The 19,631-nt window shown below is 42.5% G+C and overlaps 1 long non-coding RNA gene across 1 annotated transcript; it reads right to left on the bottom strand.

The window, feature by feature from the left end:
- Positions 1–3,286: 3,286 nt before the first annotated feature.
- On the bottom strand, positions 3,287–7,540 carry LOC117040205. Its single transcript, XR_004425826.1, has 3 exons — positions 7,138–7,540; positions 5,095–5,143; positions 3,287–3,332 (listed from the first exon to the last, which is right to left on the bottom strand). It is a non-coding gene; the product is annotated as an uncharacterized LOC117040205 (long non-coding RNA).
- Positions 7,541–19,631: the final 12,091 nt, after the last annotated feature.

Here is a 19,631-nt window from a genome sequence, read left to right on the forward strand (position 1 = left end):
GTAATAATAAAATTTTAAAAACCGCACCTGTCATACCTAAAATAAAGGATAAAGGGGGGGGGGGGGAAGTGGCACGCCTATTATACCTCACCAGCAAAAGGAATGAAGACTCCAACAGCATCCAATAGAAAGGCGGATTGCCTGCTGACGTCATCAGACCTGGGCCGACAAATAATGCCCCGTCCACCATTTTATAACTGCCATCTGTAAGCACCCAAGGACTTTCTGACACAAACTGCTTCGTGGAAATGTGGAAAAAAGACGGAGCAGGAGGCAGGGCAAATGCAGAAGAGGGGGGGGGAGAGAAAAAATGTGGGAGCGAAATAAGCCCAAGGCTGCCTGAGAGGTTGCAGTGAGTAAGACCGGCTCTGAGGGGGTTTTGTCGCTGGGGTGCGTAATTTTGGGACTGGGGTGGGGAAGAATGCTCTTTTTAATGGCGTAGAGCATGGGGCCAGTTAATTGTGAGGAGGGGGGTCTTTGTGGGGGGTGCGCTTTTACACTAAAAAAAACCACAGCAAGGCCCGCAGTAGGCTTCCATAAGGTGCCCAGTGCCCTCACTTAAAATGCCCGCTGCACACTCACAGGCATTTTAAAATTTCCCAAGTGCCCTCACCTAAAATGGCCGCCGCAGCCTTGCATGTTCAACACACACAGTCCCAAGTGATCAATACCACCGACCAATGTGTTCTTTTATGTAAAATGCATCTCTGAGTTATTTGTGGGGCATAGGAATTCGTTAATTCACATGGTCTGAGGGACAGTGGACCGGCCCACGGCTGGAAAAGGTTGCTGACCCCTGCTCTAGAGGGACAGGGAAGAACGAAAACAGGAGCTTCAAGAGTACTTTCAGGGCCAGAATTAAAAAAAGTAAAAAAACCCACAGCAACGCGTGGCTGGGCCAGCTAGTGACAATAAAAGAGGAGTGATAATCTCGTTCCTCAGGGCTTTGTAAAGAGTACACGCGAGGAGGGCATGCGCCACTAGCTATCTGAAGAAGTGTAAATGCACACGAAAGCTCATACCAATAACATACTTAGTTGGTCTCTAAGGTGCTACTGGAAGGAATTTTTTTTATTTTGTTTTGGTTTTCTTGTAATTCACAGCCAGCTGTTCTCCCTGGCAATACCCTGAAAATGCTCTGATCAGTCTTTTTAGGCCTACTTTTGTTTGAGGTAGGAAAACTGCGTCATTTGCATATAGTAGAATTGAGGTGGGTTTTGTGGCAAGTTTAGGGGCATGATACTCTGGAGATGTTAGACACTGGACAATGTCATTTATATGTAAGTTGAACAGTGCCGGGGGTAGGATACACCCTTGCTTAACTCCCTTTGTAGCTGGTACAGATCCTGTAAGTTGACCATTTGTGGAGCAGTGCACTTTCAGCACAGTATCTTTGTACAGTATAAGCATTTATTGAGGTACAGTAATCTTTTGTCTATAGTTGAATTCAGCTTCACCCATAGTCTTACTTGCGAGATTGAGTCAAATGTGGCTTTCAAGTCGATGAAAGCTGTGTAGAGCACACCATGTGGTTTCTTAGCATACATATCTATGAGATAAGTTTGTTATTGTTGTTGTTAGTCATTTAGTCGTGTCCAACTCTTCATGACCCCATGGACCAGAGCACGCCAGGCACTCCTGTCTTTCACTGCCTCCCGCAGTTTGGTCAGACTCATGTTGGTAGCTTCGAGAACACTGTCCAACCATCTCGTCCTCTGTCATCCCCTTCTCCTTGTGCCCTCAATCTTTCCCAAAATCAGGGTCTTTTCCAGGGAGTCTTCTCTTCTCATGAGGTGACCAAAGTATTTGATCCTCAGCTTCAGGATCTGCCCTTCCAGTGAGCACTCAGGGCTGATTTCCTTAAGAAAATCTTTTTTCCTTAAGGTTTGATCTTTTTGCAGTTCATGGGACTCTCAAGAGTCTCCTCTAGCCCCATAATTCAAAAGCATCAGCTCTCACTTCCATACATCACTACTGGGAAAACCATAGCTTTAACTATATGGACCTTTGTCAGCAAGGTGATGTCTCTGCTTTTTAAGATGCTATCTAGGTTTGTCATCATTTTTCTCCCAAGACTGCTGTCACCATCTGCAGTGATCATGGAGTCCAAGAAAGTAAAATCTCTCACTGCCTCCAATTCTTCCCCTTCTATTTGCCAGGAGGTGATGGGACCAGTGGCCATGATCTTAGGTTTTTTTTTATGTTGAGCTTCAGACCATATTTTGCACTCTCCTCTTTCACCCTCATTAAGAGGAAAATTGAGAAAGGAGTAAGACAAGACTGTATATTGTCTCTCTGCTTATTTAACTTATACGCAGAATTCATCATGCGAAAGGCTGGACTGGATGAATCCCAAGACGGAATTAAGATTGCCGGAAGAAATATCAACAACCTCAGATATGCAGATTTCACAACTTTGATGGCAGAAAGTGAGGAGGAATTAAAGAACCTCTTAATGAAATTAGCTAGGGCAAAGCAATGATCTAGAGTAGATCTGCCTTGCCTAAATCATGTTTGCTCTTCGGTGAGAATAGCCTCAGCATCTGTCTAGTGGAATAGATTGTATATGAGCTTTCCCATGATGTAAAAGTAATTTCTGGAAACATGTAGGTAGCCATGTTGGTCTGCCATAGTCAAAACAAAATAAAAAAAATTTAAAAAAATTCTTCCAGTAGCACCTTAGAGACCAACTAAGTTTGTTCTTGGTATGGCACACTTATTCAGACTTGTTTCAGTGTATCTGAAGAAGTGTGCATGCACACGAACAAGAACAAACTTAGTTGGTCTCTAAGGTGCTAATGGAAGGAATTTTTTTTTTAAAATTTATTTCGTTTTGACTTATGGAAACATTATTCTTCATTATTCTTTGGCTGACTAACATTGTATGTTAAATGGGATTTTTTTGCGGTGGGGTATTGTTTTGTTTCTGTTCTTGTTTTTATGGTGTATTCTGTGTTTTTATTTTTTTATTTTTGTGCTGTGAACCACCCTGAGATCTTTATACAAATTTAATAAATAAATGTTAACATAATACAGTGCATGCTTAACACTCCTTTCTGTGTCATTTTATTCCTGTGGGGGGAAATCCAGTTGCAGCTGCCTCAACCCAGAAAATTGCAGGAATAAAATAACGAAGTTTAACGGTGGCATAGAAGCATGTAATTCTTTTCTCCCACTTCAGTGGGAAAATCCTGAGGGAATGGAAGCACCTCTGTGCAGAAAATGTGTGGGGAGTTGTTGCAGCATTCTCCAGTGGTGTTCATTGATGTGTCACAAAGGTGTGGATGAAATTTAGCATGACATGCCAGCGTATCAGTCGAAAAGCCATGGTTCTGTAAGACAACATGTGCTACAGTGTGAAAGGATTGTTAGAAAATAGGACAGAAACGCCAGCATTGTATTCAGGGAAACTAGCCCAATATTCCCCAGATCTGAATGTATCCTCACTTCAGCATCCTCCTCCACACTTTAAATCAACAGGTGAGGTTAGATGACTCAGGGGGCATTTGGGGGAGGGGCTGCTACCCCCCCATCATATGCCACTCAATCACCACCTCAATCATCCCTCTATGGCCACTTCTGTATCAGACATTTAAAGCACTCTTACTCTCCTTTGACAGTCATGGCTAGGCATGGATGAGAAATTTGATCCAGTGCTCACTTAAAGCCAAATCTATCATATTCATACTTTCTGAAACAATTCATGAACCAAAGCACAGCGATCCTTCAAACTTCATAGTTACCTGAGCTTTGCAGTGAAATTCTCCAACCAGTGTTCACAGATATGCATACATTAGCGGTAACTGTGCATAACAATGAAGGTGTTAGAGAAATAACATAATAATAAAAATAATTTATTCTTTATACCCCACTAATCTGGCTGGGGCACCCAGCCACTCTGGGCAGCTTTCAACAGAATATTAAAAACACGATAGAACCTCAGACATTAAAAACTTCCCTAAACCAGTTCTCCCCAGGGGATACTCAGGGGTACGCAGTACCGGCACCTGTTTTTTGTTGTTGTTAAAAGTGTGGCACTTACTGTAACAACTTTATGGTGTTGTTTTAGTGCTATTTTACTAGAAAAATAGCACAGAAAATAACATAAAAAATGTACTGTTAGTGAACATTGTGTTGCAAAAAAAAAAAAAAAAAAACGTGTAAAAAGGTAAAGGGACCCCTGACAGTTAGCTCCAGTCGTGGACTCTGGGGTTGCAGAACTCATCTCGCTTTACTGGCCGAGGGAGCCGGCATACAGCTTCTGGGTCATGTGGCCAGCATGACAAAGCCGCTTCTGGCAAACCAGAGCAGCGCATGGAAACGCATTTTACCTTCCCGCCGGAATGGTACCTATTTATCTACTTGCACTTTGATGTGCTTTCGTCATCAAATCTGCATATAAAAATGTGTTTATTGAGAGAAAATTACACTAAAATGTTGTTGAACTCAGAGAACTGAAGACTGGAAAAAAGAAAAACAGAGAATTGAAATTGGCAGATATTTCCATGCTGAGTTATGATTTCTTCCGAAGAATTCTGGAAGCTGTAATTTGTTATTTGTGCTGAGAGTTGTTAAGAGACTTCTTCTGTTCCCCTCCCATAGCTACAATTTTCAATAAAATAAAAGGGATTGTTTACTAGCCACTTCAGACTCTCCTTGTTCATTGAGTGGATTCTTTATTTTGTGTTTGTGTTTAGAACTTGTTTGGGTATATTCTGGTCCTTGTTTATTGGATCCTCCTGGCCAAGTTGAGCATCTAAGCCCCAGATACATGACTTCATTACTTCTGTTCCAATATTCTTGGCATCACATACACAGAATGAAAAGGAGCATCCCAGGGTTGCTTAGGCAACATGCTGACTTTCCTTGCGCCTTCACTACAATTCCCAAACAAGTGTGTGAAAATGTGCCTGCACAAAAATAGAGAAATGGGTGAGGGGGAGAAGGTTTGTGGGTGTTGTGAAGGTATAGGTCATTTTCTGTAAGGTTTTTGTTTGTAAAACGTGGCTTATAAAATGGTTCCTTTTTGCTTAAAATATTCTCGGGCATAGGACGGTCAAAAATTCACAGGAAGGTTAAAGTTTAAGAGGATACCTTGCTCAGGAAGTTTTGCACAGGAGGGTCAAAAGTCCATCTTAGCAACCTGACAATCAAGGAGAAACAGAAATTTAACCAGAAGTCTACGTTTGTCCTGTTTGGCTAAAAGGTTAGAGGGGATGAAAATATTTTGTATGTGAAGGTAAAAGGTAAAATACAGGGTAGTTAGTCTGGGGAAACCCAGCCGGATGGGTGGGGTATGAATAATAAATTATTATTATTATGCAAGTCATGAAGTCAGAGAGATGAAAACTTGCATAGCTGGAAATGAAGAACTGCAATAAATAAAAAATAATTCAAACCGTATGAGAGCTGGAACACTGAAAATAATATAGAACTGATGTAACTGGAAGAATTTATTTCTGTTGGTTTGTTTTTTTTAAAATTGCTGTTCTGGGTAAAATTATATTATTTCTAATATACATTTCTCAAAAATTGTGAAACATTGCCTTACTAGATTATTAAGAAAAACACAACTTGTTTTAGAGAAATTTTGTCTGGGGCTTTGTTATTCTCCCTCACTCTACCCAGTATTGGAAGTAGGTTGGGTCAGTTAAGGTCCAGAAGCCAGCAGACTATCACCACTGTATACAAAGATTGTATAATGCAAGAGATTATAGAATTGCCCATCTGTTATATAGACCAACACAGTAGAAAAAGACAGCCCCCACAAAGAATGTTTTCTTAAATTCCCTATTTAAGAAAACATTCTTTGTTTTCCATTTATCCATGCCAGCATGTATTTTATGGCCCTGATCTGTCCTTTGGAACAACCTAGTTCTATTGAGGGTTCAAGCCTTTGCACTACAGGAATCAGATGAAATGGAAAATGTAAGCAGTTAGCATAGGTGAAACAACATGTACCCAATCTCTGATGGAGGAAAAGGATCACATTCTGGAGGACCTCAAGAGCGTGTTTTAAACAGGTGAGTTACTAGCAGGAATGCCCATTCTTGGTCAGACTTGGAGGGTAACCACCAAGGACACCGGGGGTTCTGTTACTCTTGTTCAGACTTAAAGTGCAAAGTAGCATCCTTGAGATGGCACGCTCCACAGAGCTTCATGGTCTCACGGGAAGCACATCTCTTAGGTAATTAAGGTCCAGACTAGTTCAAGGTGTCCTCATTTATCACTCGTTAGCTGATGGAAGCAGAGTTCCTGCCTTTACAGTCACCGAGGCAATATTAATTAATCCCTTAATTAACCATAAAGCACAGGGCAGGGGTGTGAGCAAACTATTGCTTGGAACATTTCCTTTTTAGTAAGGGACTGTAGCAACCCTTCTTAGTCTGGCAGATGAAGAAAAAAAATATTTTTAAAATATATTTTGTCTTAAATCTTCAAGGATATATCAGCAAGGTGGTTTTATCATCCACCAGCCCCAAGTATGTACTTTCATGTCAATTCAACTGATGTTTTGCAAGCTTTGATATTTTCCACTGTCAAGTGGCTACCCTGTGTTATATAACAACAAAAACAACACCACTACCACCACCATAACAATGTAGTTGACAACATTTATATGCTACTTGATTGTGACAAAAACTCTAAGCAGTTTACACAAAATCTTTAAATTATATTATTATTGTTATTATTATTACTACGACTACATCTATTAAATTCAACAAGGTCAATTCTAAGTACAATTTAGCTGGAGACAACCCTAATAATTGTAATAATAGGACTAGGTCCATTAAATAAAACAAGCCTGTGGTTCACTAATTTAGCTGGAGGCATTTTGGAGGGCTGTATCCAGGGTTAGTCCTACTTAGAGTAAACCCACTGGAATTGATGTGACTAACTTGGATGCAGGGCTTTTTTTGTGACACTACTCACAGCTACCTCTTTCTATGCTGCCCATGGCAGCCATTTTGTGCTGGCACCCACAACACTTTTATCAGTAGATGAGTACCAGCACTTTATTTTGTTTTTACTAAAAGAACAAAAACTGCTGCAATGGGTCAAATTTAAATGGGTCTGCTTTGAGCAAAAAATAGTGTGTGTGTTTGTGTGTCGTGTGTGTGTGTTCGTTCCATTTACCTGTAACCTGATAAAATATGGCAGCTCTCAGAAGACTCATCCCATGGCCCAGGTCCAAGACTCATCATCTGAGCCACAAGACAACCCTTTTCAAAAGACCAAGATTTGTAGGTACAGTGAGGTGGCATGATAATAAATTCTTGGTTGGGAGTGTCTGGAGTGTGGCCGGAAAACAATGCCTCTTAGCAGGCACAAAAGCCTTTTCTGTAAGGCGAGCTTAGCTTGAGACGGTAGCAATGACACGTAGCCCCAGCCAATGGCATTCTGGGATGCCTCTTTTTCAACTTGGCCACCTGGCAATTCAAATCGCTCCACTGGATTTACATAAAGGCGCTGAAAGATGTATGATAAGCGGGTAGGGAGCAGAAACCAATGCACTCCCCCTCCCTGATACTTCCTATTCATTCTGTGCTTTTTTTTTTTTTTACCAGTTTCCTCTTCCTGCTTTTGCCTTCAGAAATTGTCTGTGTTATGCATTTGTTTTTTCAAGAGTGCATGTAACACTGGCTTGTAGAGGGTGATTAACACATTTCCTGCGATTATGAACTGACAATTTAATAATGGCTTTATACTGAATAAGACCATGTAGCACAGTGTTGTCTTCACTGGCCGGCAGCAGCTCTCCAGAGTTTCAGGCAGGGAGTCTCTCCCACCCCTACCAGGAGATGCTGGGGATTCAACACAGGACTTTCTTCAGGCAAGGTGCATGCTCCACCGCTGGGCTACGACCCTTCCACATTTCACCTGTGCTTGCTAACAATGTAAGAGGAGCCAGTGGCCCATCTAGTCCAGCATCTTGTTCTTACAGTGGCCAACAAGATGCCCCATGGGGAAGCACCAGAATACAGATGGACAAATATGTATTGTTTCCCACAATCCTGCCTCACACACACTGCCTTTTCAAATCCTCATGAAAATTCCATCAGCATATTGATGACCCTATCTCCTAATATATATACATTTTCCCAAGTGACTTTTCCTGGTATATAACACATTTTTGTATGTGATTCTCACCCACCTGTGCATTCATATGCCCCACTGCCCCTAATGTGTGTTACTGTGCACATTTTTGGGCTGGATACCTACATTGTAGAATCTGGCCAAGTGAGAAATTTCAAGGATAGCTGCCTTTCAGTCAGCATTTAGTTTCAGGAAGTGCAAATTAGGTCAGTTTGCATTTAACAGAAACCAATTTGCCCTTCCATTCCTACCTCAGAGTATCCCCCCCCCCCGGTGTATTTTTTATTTTTATTTATGCATTTTTTTGTTTTTACAGTGTGCCTTACTCGTTTTATCTTACACTATTTTTACAGACTTCCCAACCTAAGTTGAAAGGTTACCCCTACTTGCAGATCAATTGTAATATCATTTATTTTTAAATATTCTCTGAAGTATTCCCACTCAGCCCTTGTCCTCCCTTCATCACAATCCCTTATTTTAGCGGTCATGTTCACTAATTCTGCGAACTCTGGTCAGTTTATCTAAGCATTGCTCTTTTGTTGGTGTCAGGTACCACTTATACACCATCTTTAATATATTCTCCTTCATCTGGTAGCAAGCCAAAAAAAAAAAATTATTGTTCTGTTCCATATTTTCTGCCAGGCTGAGATTTTGATATTGTGTCCAGTATCTACTGCCCACTGAATCATTACAGAGAATCTTTTCCTTTTTACATTGCAAAATCCTCTATCAACCCACCCCCCCAAATGCTACAATTTCACATTATGAACCTCCTGTGGGACTCCACCCTGAGCAGTATTTGGGGTGGCAGGGCGGGGAGCACTTCTGTTTTAATTCACAGTATCTGGTGTGGCCACCAGCTCCTCTCTATCACTGTATAAACTTGGATTCTTTATGCTGTAATGCCTCGCTGAAGCAGCTGATGTGTTGAGGCAGACAATGTGGTTATCCACATCCATTATGTAGCTATTGGCAAAATTCTTAATCCTCACATATGTACATTTAAAATTATATCCCAGTACTATGGGGATTAAATGGCAGGACAAAAAAGAGAGGACCTTGTTAGCCTTTATGGTTGCTAAGAAACTCGGTGGACATGCGAGAAAACAAAATCATTTTGGGAACTGATTTATAATGAGTTGAAAAAGATGTTTAAATATACCTTCCCCCAAAAGCCGGAAGCTTTTTTGCTAGGCTTGATGGGTGAAGAGATTGCGAAAAAAGGACCAAAGACTGTTTATGTATGCAACAACCGTGGTAAGGATACTTTTAGCCCAAAAGTGGAAATTACAGGAATTACCAACGATTGAGGAGTGGCAGACAAAGATGATGGAATATGCTGAACTTGCAAAACTGACTGGCAAAGTCCAAAACCAGGACGAATCAAGGGATTGGAGTAAAATTGTTGACTATATAAGATCTAACCGTGGAAGTTGGAAGACACTAGCGGGATTGGAATAACCCTATGACATAGTTTGAAGGGTTAAAGTAAGAAATTGTGATTAGATTGTACTAGAAAACCTCCTGACGTGATGGAGGGAAGTCGTAGCTCGGCAAAGCAAGGATGTGTGTGGATTTGTGTGTTTATGATTTGTGTAATTTGTTCAATTGGAAAATTTAATAAAAATTATTTCAAAAAAGTAAGAAAGAAAGAAACTAATACATACTTGTGAGCCTGGGAAAATAAATAACCAGCATCTACTACATAATTGTCTGAGAACTATCACAGCCCTGGCCACATTTGAACTTATCTCTTATCAACTTCAGTTTCATGTGGACACCTATATGGACATCTGGGCCATATTTACACTGCACATACAGAGCACTATGAGGCCACTTTAAGCAGTCATTGCTTCCCACAAGGCATCCTGGAAGTTGCAGTCTGATCAGGGTGCTGAGAGTTGTGAGAAGACTCCAGTTTCTCTTCCAGAGCTACAATTCTCAGAGTGGTTTAACAATCAATCCTGCCTCCTCTCAGAGAATTCTGGGAATTGCAGCTCTGTGAGGTGAACAGGGTGTGTGTGTGTGTGTGTGTGTGTGTGTGTGTCCTAATAACTCTCGCCACCCCTAGCAAACTGCAGCTCCCTGAATTTGTTGGGACTATTTAAAGCGGCATCACAGTATGAATGTGGGCTTATATTAATTTGTTTGTTTCTCTTAAAATGAATGTACTAGTGGTTACTGCATTCATAGTGTGAATTGATGGTGTGTGTTTTGATACTATTAGTATTATTCACATATTTTTTTATTTCTCTATTTTATAATGTTCAATTTTATTTCTTTAATAACCCCTACTTTCACTTTCTTTGATAAATCTGCAAATTAAAATTGTGTTGTTGTTTTCCAATGGTTCTTTATGCTTCATCAGGGGACACCACTGGAAGACAACATCTGGTAGCTAAGCCTACTGTAGGGTGAAGAGCAGGAAGTCCACTTCAACTTGAAGCCACTTAACATTCCAGATTCAGGTCAGCAAAAGGGATTCCCTTCATCCTCTTCTGCTTGGCCCTCTGAAACCAAGCTCACAGATGGAAGCAACCCACTGGGTCAGTTAAACCACACCTTTGCTAAGGCCAACCCAGTTTCAGTAAGCCACATGTAAGCTTTTCTGCATTGTCAACAGGCTGGAATCTGGTCTGTATCTAGATCACTAAGGCAAAGCCAACTTTGGATTCTATTTTAGGCACCAAGTATAACAATAAATGAAGTATCAGATTAAGGCATGTTGGCTTAAAGACGTGCATATGTGTCACTTTACAGGAAACAAGAAGTTCTGCCAATTTACAGTCCCTTCCTGATAAGAGAAGCTTGATAAAATAAAGGGGGTGGGGTGGAAGTAAACACAAGCGGTCATGTTTGGAATCTTGCTAGCTCTAGAGCTCCAGGGTCACTGACTTAAACGCTGGAATACAATGGAATATCCGCTAACACTGCAGCTGCACCTGCGTTGCTGTTTTTAGAGATGCTCTACAAGTCCTAAGGCAGTGGGGTCTTCCTAGGTTGAGGAGAGAGAAAGCCACAGAAAAAAGGTGCACGTGAATGGTGTGTTTAAGACTGATATATGAATGGGTGCCATGTGAATGGGTGCATGTCTATGAGGGCTAAGCTGTAGGCAACTGAGGGGTGTTAGAAGGCAGGAACAATGAAGGGTAGAGGCAAACAAATATACGTACTAGAGAAGGAGTAGCTAATGTGATGCCCTCCTGCTGTTGCTGGATGACTCATCATTCCTCACCATTGGTCAGCTGCAACTGATGGCAGCTGAAGTCCAACAATTTTGGAGGTGCCATGTTGGTTACCCTTGCCAGGAAGGCTATTGCTGTGCGTGCAAAGTCCCAGGCCAAACAGGAAGCCCCCCTGTCTAGAAACACCCAATTACATGCTCAGGTAGGCAGAGCCAGTTTGGATCCTGGAAACACATGATGCCCAGAAAGATGCTTCAACATGGACTTGAAGATGCTTTGCTCTCAACAAAACCAAAACAAAGGTCCCCACTTGCAAATTATATCATCATACTATCTTCCTGTGTGTTGCTTTAACAGATTGAAAAGTTGACCTACATAGTTTTTTTCATTAAAATCTTATGTTTATAGCCCGCTTTTTCTTCAAGGGGCTCAAGGTGTTACCTAGGGTTCTCCTCCTTCCCATTTTATCCTCACAACAACCCTGTGGGGTAGGTTAGGCTGAGAGACAGGGATTGGCTCATGGTCATCCAGTGGGGAATCTGAACCTGGTCTTCCAGGTCCCAGTCTAAAATAAGTAAATTGTGTTCCGTATTATGAAAACACGAGTCTCCTAAATTCCTGTATAATGGGAACAATGCAGAGGGTGGTTGATAAACAAGGTGCATAGCAAACAAGGTATGCGTAGTGAAAAGAACAAAGGACACCAAATGTCAGTCATCCCCAAGGGTTCTTTTTATTAAATCACATCTGAAAACCTAGAAACTTTCATTTATTTCGGAAATAATTGAATACAGATGAGTGAGACAGGAGATGAGAAGCCCAGCTTGAAGAGGCGGGAGGCGAAAGACCACCTGCACGGTGATGAACCAACAAGGCCAGCCTTAAAACTACTTAAGGACAATGAAGGAGGTTTAGGAACTAAGAACCATGTTGCTGGATCACACCAGGGTCCCAGCCTCTTCTTCCCAACAGTGGTAAATCAGATGGAGCCAAGGCCTGAAAGCAAAGCTCCAGTTGCATCCAACATTTGCTGCCTGCTATTGCCAAGGCTGTAGTGGAGAGGTGAGCAACCTACTTATACCTCTCGCACAACTATGTTACACTGGTGCAAAGCATTTCACTAGCAGAGACGAGTATACTGCTAAGTGATTATAACTGAGCGCTACATTGGATACAACCCATTGGCCTTGGTGGGAGCCAACAAGATAATTCTTATGCTCACATACCTCACCCTATACTCCTGAGGTCGGCGGCTGCTACAGAGAGAACTGCACATAATGCTATGGGAGGGGTAGCCAATGTGGTGCCCTCCAGAAGATGTTGGATGACAGCCTCACCATCCTGACCACAGGCCATGATTGGAGGGACTGATGGGTGTTGTGGTCAAACAAGAAAAGGAGGGCACCCTGCTGTCTATCCTTGCACTGCTGTTTTAGCATCTCCCACTGCAGAGGAGGCAAGTTTCTTCTGCATTGGAAGCAGCTGTGTTGAAAGTAGCAATTCCTAAATGCAGAGTTTGTTCTCTGTCCTTTAAATGTATCACAGCCTGTGTCTTTTACCAAAAGCATAACAGAAAACTATAAAGCAGCCCAGTTCCAGCAGTCAAAAGCTTTCCAGTTTCAGGAGCTTCATCAGTGATGTTCCAAATATCTCTCACACTGGGGGAATTAGACACAAGAAGCTAGAGCTTGCTTTCCTCTTCTGTATTTGTGTTACATTTTTATATGGCCCTTTCTAAAAACAAAACAAAATTCAGAGCAGTACCCGAGGTTCTTCTGCCCTTAAGCACACAATTTTATCCTCACAACAACCCTGTGAGGTAGGTTTGGTTGAGATATAGTGACTGGCCCAAGGTCATTCAATAAGTTTCATAGCCAAGTGAGAATTTGAATGAGGGCCTCCCTGGTTATAACCTGCAGCGGTGAGCACTACACCACACTGAATGTCTTCTGTATGCCTCCCCCAGTCAACAAATATCTCCTTCAGATTAAGCAGGACAGGTAATACTATCCACTTGTTTGTGAAAAACAAAAACAAAAACTGAATCTATTCACCAACAAAGCATCCTTCGTGATAAGATGTCTATCAGTGCCACTAGTTTGCATCAATCCAACTTTCTAGTTACCCTCCAAATTGGGACAGTGTGAAGACATTTAGCTAACTGGTGAAATGCCCTTGACATATAGTATCTTTTTTTTCTATCCCAGGCCTCCGGGTCACTCTACAGCTCACTATGGAGACCACTATAGATGCTCAGACCAACCCATTCATCCCTTTTTGCACCAAAAAATGGCAAGGCTGCAAAACAAGCTAACAGCAACCACAGAATTTGGCACGTGCCCATCCAAAAGTCTAGGAATCTGGCCAAATGTAGTATTTCCCCTGTCCGAAGCTTGAGGCTCATAGTTGCAACTGAGCCAGGATGCTATTTATGCTCAACAGAAAGAATGATCCCGGAGATCAAGATGGTAAGACATGGGATGGGGCTCACAAAATGGACTTCCTTGAAGAAGACCAAGGCCAGAAAGAATGGGGTTATTGTCACAGGAGACCCCCCTGATGTGTTATTGCTGTATACTGGAATAGGTAAGTTCCAATGCAACCCCAGTACAGTCCTGGTCTTCAGTGAACAGTACAAACTGCCAATTGTAATGAGCAACGAAGTGAAGATAAAATGCCACCTTGTCAGCTAATCAGTTATTTCATATATATATATATATTTTAAAAAAATAGGTTTGGGACAAAGTTCAGAGGTTCATGGCTTTAGAATGCAGTGCACTCCTTGCCGTACACAATTTTTCCATGCCAGAAGCTCAAAAACTGAGTCCAAACAGAATTGTGTCCACACTGAGGCCACCTTCTGCTTGGGGACTTCCAGAACTGAAGCAAAGAACCACAATGGGGCATTGGGAAGAATGCAGTTGACTGTATTGAATGGTAATTTGTTATAGCTCAGTGAGGAAAACACCTTCCCATGCCGAAGATCCCAAATTCAGTTCCTGGCATTTTCAGAAGTAGAACTAGGAAAGACTTCTATGCTTAAGAATCTTGGGAAACTGATGGCATTCAGAATTAGGCAGACCAGTGGTCTGACTTAGGCTAAGGTGTTACTTATGTCACAAAGGCATGTATATATTCTGCAGGAGCAAAGAAGTGGGAAGCAATGGTTGGACACCAATCTCTTTCCCAGAACATTCTGATGTTGCTTGATTTGCATTAAGAGGCAAGATAACATTTTGTTCTGCCTTGCTAAGGGGGGGTTTCAGAGAAAGCCCAGGAGCACTGCAGTGAATGGGGCTACTGTGGATTTACCAAAGTCCTCCCAGAAGATGACAGGAGGTATCCCCACCAGCCCTATGTCCACATGGTGCTCCAGATTGACCACTGCTGGTACTAAAAACCCACAAGAATTATGGTGGTTGTACCAGATTCATGCCATGTGGTGCTGAAACTGCATCACAAGAGAAAGCATGACTTGGAAAGTACCCTACCTATTAACAGCTTCTCCTTATATGAGCTCCCATATTTCCATAGCATTCCCTGCACAAGGAAGTCCACCAATGCCACTTTATTGTGCAGAGTGGAAGGAGGCAGGTAAAGACTTGACTTCTCTGAGACCTTCTGATTTGCCTTGCTTCTCTTTTCACTAAAGGGAATGTCTTTCATGAAATATTCAAGTGCATAGTGTGGGGCACTAAGTATTTATTCTGAAGCAGAGTAGTAAAAAGAATTAGTTCTTTGCATCAATGATTAAAGATTTGCAGGCATTTTACATTCTGTAAAGATTATATTTAAAGGAGTAACAAGTATTGAAAGGGATCATAGATCAGGCAGTGGTGTATCTGAAAAAGATGCAGGGGCAGGACCATGCTTTTGGGGAAGGGTGGTAGCTCAGTCCTAGAACCTCTGCCTTGCATGCAAAAGGTTCCAAATTCAATCCCCAGCATCTCCAAGACAGGGCTGGGAAAGACTCTGTCTGAAACCCTAGAGAGCCACTGCCAGTCAGTATAGATTTTCTCAACCTTAGGTCCCCAGAAGTTGTTGGACTACAACTCCCATCATCCCTAGTTAACAGGGCCAGTGGTGGTGGAAGTTGTAGTCCAACAGCATCTGGGGACCCAAGTTTGAGAAAGACTGGCATAGACAATACTGAGCTGGATGGATCTATGGTCTGACACAGTATAAGGCCTCTTACTATTTTCAATTCAGGGTTCATGGCAAATTGTCCTGTAATCATGGGAGTGTTTAAATGGTGCTGTTATGGCTTCTCACACCATCAGTCAATAGACTTGTTTTTGAACTTTACATTCATTAAATAAAAATCAATTCTGCAAAGAGGTGACGTTGTATTCTGCTCAAGGAAAGCTGAATTTTGCAAACCACGTGGATGATGTACTATTTCTCAGTGTTTGTATTTTACAGCATCCTGTTTTCACTGCATCACACAAAGGGGGACAAAAGCTATGCAAGGAGGCCACACTGCCTGAAAAACCACCTCTACCTCCAATTCTAGTTATCAATGAGCACGGCCTGAGAAGCTGCGGCCTTATCATCCCATCCTCGAGGGCTAGAACCCTGCTCCCATCCTTTTAAACAAAACGCATCAAATGACTTAACACAGTGCTTCCAGTGTGCAGTGGCCAAAAGGAGGGCTAAAAAAAGAGTGCCAGTAAGAAGAATTTTTGGGGTGAGGAATACTGAATTTGGCCCCAAATTCATAGACTTCAGGAAGGATATGCTGACGGATAGATTGCAAAGGGATCTTTTGTAGAAGGCAAACTGGATCAAGGAAAGCTTGAAGTGGGTGAGCACGTTTGAAGGGACAAAGTGTTAAAAGCAGGGATATGTAAGAGACTGGCAGAAATGAGGAGGAATGTCTGCTCACCACATCCTCCAAGAAAATGATGAGAGCGGATGGCTTTGAACTACAGGGAGGTAGATCTGGTTACAAACTAAGGAAACACTTTCTTACTACAAATAGGAGTAGAGGTTCATGGATAGAACAAGGTACTCAGGGAGGGATATCAATGCATCCCTCTCCTGGGTGGGTCTCAAAGAAAAGCATTGGCTCTGATGAGACCCTTCCAATGGCATAACTGTACAACACACACACACACACACACAGAGAGAGAGAGAGAGAGAGAGAGAGAGAGAGAGAGAGAGAGAGAGAGAGAGAGAGAGAGTCGGCATCTCTAAGGACTGTTACACGCTCACAACTCTCCCTTACATTAAGATCTGGGAAATCAGAACATACAACTGTCACATGAAGCTGGAAACAGCTAGAAGACAGGGCTTTTTTTTTTTTTTTTTAAGGAACTAGACCAGGGCACAGGCGAAGGAACGGGGCTGCAGTGGGGGCGTGCTGCCCAGGTGTCACCAGAGGGGGGTTACAAAATGCTGGGTGGCACTCATCATGGGGCCTGCAGCGCACCTGAGCCACACATCTCTCCTAGGAGTGACATGGTGGCTTGGGCACCTGCAGGCTCCACTCTGCCCCAATGGTCCGCCTGCTGCCTCCCCCCCCCAGCTGTAGGGCGGCTGAGTGGGAGGAGGCAGGTAGATTCCTCTGAGGCCCCGCGGAGCGTCCTGCCCCAGCTTGCCCCACCCCTGGGGCGCTGCCCCAGGCACCCATTTGGCTTGCTTCACTGCTGGACCATGAGTGGCCCATGGCAACATTTGATGCTCCCCTGCCAGTCCTCTGCTGCCTTCCCAAAGCCCACCCGGCTTTGGGTAGGAAGCATGACTACTCTGACAGGGTACTAGAGTTCTCCCGCCTCCTTCCCAAAGCCTACTAAGTGCTTTCCCAGCTCTAGGACCGCCAGTTAGCCATCTTTGGGAAGGCAGTGCAAATGCTAAGGGGTGTGTGTGCGTCAAATTTTGGCCTCCTCAACCGCTCAGTATGACAAGGGCCTATGAGTTCTGTGTCAAAGTGCCCTTGCAGCCCACATGGACCACCCTGACCTAGACAGATTTATGGAGGCCAAGTCTATCAGTGGTTATCAGCCACGAGGACTAAAAACAGAGCCTCCATGTTTGCAAGCAGTCTACCATAGATATTTGGATACTAGAGGTGAAGTTGCAGTGGCTGCCACCTCCATCGTACACCCTGCTTACGAGCTTCTCTGCAGGGTCATTCAAGGGGTGGTTGCTGGGAGACTGACTGCTGGATCTGACAGACCTTTATCCTGTTCCCCTGTGATGCAGTTCTTTAAGTGTGATTTCCTTGTGCCAAAAAAAAGTTTATGGACCAGGCAGATGCTGGCTGCCTGATCTGCGACATACAGCACAACACAGGTTCTGCACTCAGCTTCCTCTCACGCTGAGATTTCCTGTGTGTGAAAAGCATCATGTATGAAATGGTCCCCATCCCGCCAAACTGCTGCCACTACCCTCACCTCTACGTAGAGGCTTTGTGCTAGGGAAGAGGTGTTTGGTTGCCCCCTAGTGGCACAGCTGAGTTAAGATGGTAAAACTTTCCCACTCCCCACCCCCTCACCCCCTTTAAAGAAAAAATAGTCCTTTGCTTAATTAAGTATTTGCTTGACAGTGTCTGTGAAAAGCAAAAAATAGAATCAAAGTCTTGTCCCATGCTTTGCATAACAAACAGCAATGAGCCAACTGTGTGGGTTAAACAGTCTTGAGTTAATGTTTTTCCTAACTTTTGTTCTTGAATAGTTATTTCCAACTACTTTTCTGCTTCAGATCTTTTGATGATTAGGTTTTTGGGGGTACACACACACACACACACACACACACACACACACACACACAAATTCTCCCACTTATGTCTTTACCCCCAGCGCAATATTGAAATTTATGTTCTCCTGTGTACGGTTCTCAACGAAGGATTGCCATTGACAGATAAAATGACAGGTTGTCGAATACAGTTGCTGTACAGATTTACAAAAACAACAAAAAAACCCTTCAGGTTTTGTTTTTTTAAAGAAACATATTTAAAAAAATTCTTTGTGATTGAAACAGGAAAATTCCAAAATCTAAAACACCCATTGCCATTTGAACAGTGTGGATTTTACAGCAGCACTCTCTTGCTACCTGGGATGCTCTCATTAACGCCGCTTCTCAGAACAGCTTTTGTAGCATAAATATGGGGCTACAAATGAGGGTTGCGGTTCCATCATCTGCCCTGGCAATGGTACAGATAGCAAGGGTGCATGGAGACCATCACAACAATGGAGAACATGGGGTGGTGGACTTGTTAAAGTGGGGTTTTCATTTTACCACAAGAAAGATTTATAGTGCATATATACTTGTTTTCACTTCACAATCTTCTTAGAGACCAAGAAAAATAGGGGAGGCCAACTGAGTGCTTCCAAAGTACTTCACTTCATGGAAAGAAGAAAGACCGGGAAATTCCACCCAAAATAACCAGGGAGACTACACCTTTGTCACAAAGTGCAGGTTCCTCAAGTATTCATATCACCTGAACAGGTAGGAGGACCACAAAAAAACCTAAAACGTGGCTATGTCACAGCACTTCTTCCAAAAGGTAAATAAGCACAGGTCTGGATCATCCAAACTACGATCAATCACAGATAATAGACAAGCCCAGTATGTGGTAGGTAAGAGCCAGTTTGCTACCAGCAAATTCCCTTCTCTGTGCAAAAGAAGGGGGGGGAAAGGGACACCGTATCCCCATGTTGAAATTCTGAACCATAAACAAGCAGCTGACATTCCCTCTGTAACTAAGCTGTTCTAGCAGACATTTCCCCGATCCTTATACAGCAGCCATCTTTCAGAGAGAGAGAGAGAGAGAGAGAGAGAGAGAGAGAGAGAGAGAAAACCCAAACAACTAGGTTAAGTGCAGCAAGAGAGAGTCTTTCGAAAGATGGCTATTCATTTCTAGTTTGAAATATATCTACTTGCGGAAATAGACCAAGATCCTTCTTGGCCATGTTGTTGTATATCTAAAGGAAAAAAACGGCTGGCAAAAGAACATTTCACCAAGCTGCAAATCAGAAATTTGCTTGAAAGGATACCTTGACCCTCTTAAGAGAGCCCATAGTTGAAAAAGTGTCCATCCACAGCTAACCTGGAAACCAAGTGATGGCAGACATGCAGGTCTGCAGGGAAAAAAGCATTTGAGAAAACCATCCTGCTGGTGATTACATATATATATATAATGTCTACAGAAGATATATTCCTATTTCAAATATATTTTCAAGCAGACCAAAAATACCTCATCTATTAGTTACTGATGTGTGTTTACAGCATTAGCTAATTAAATATTCCCTCTATTCATATAAAAAAGTGTGTGTGTCTCTCTCTGTGTGTAAACACACACACACACATACATATATATGTATATATATTCTATTAAAATGGACAAGA

Source organism: Lacerta agilis, chromosome Z, assembly GCF_009819535.1.
Source record: "Lacerta agilis isolate rLacAgi1 chromosome Z, rLacAgi1.pri, whole genome shotgun sequence".
NCBI lineage: Eukaryota > Metazoa > Chordata > Lepidosauria > Squamata > Lacertidae > Lacerta > Lacerta agilis.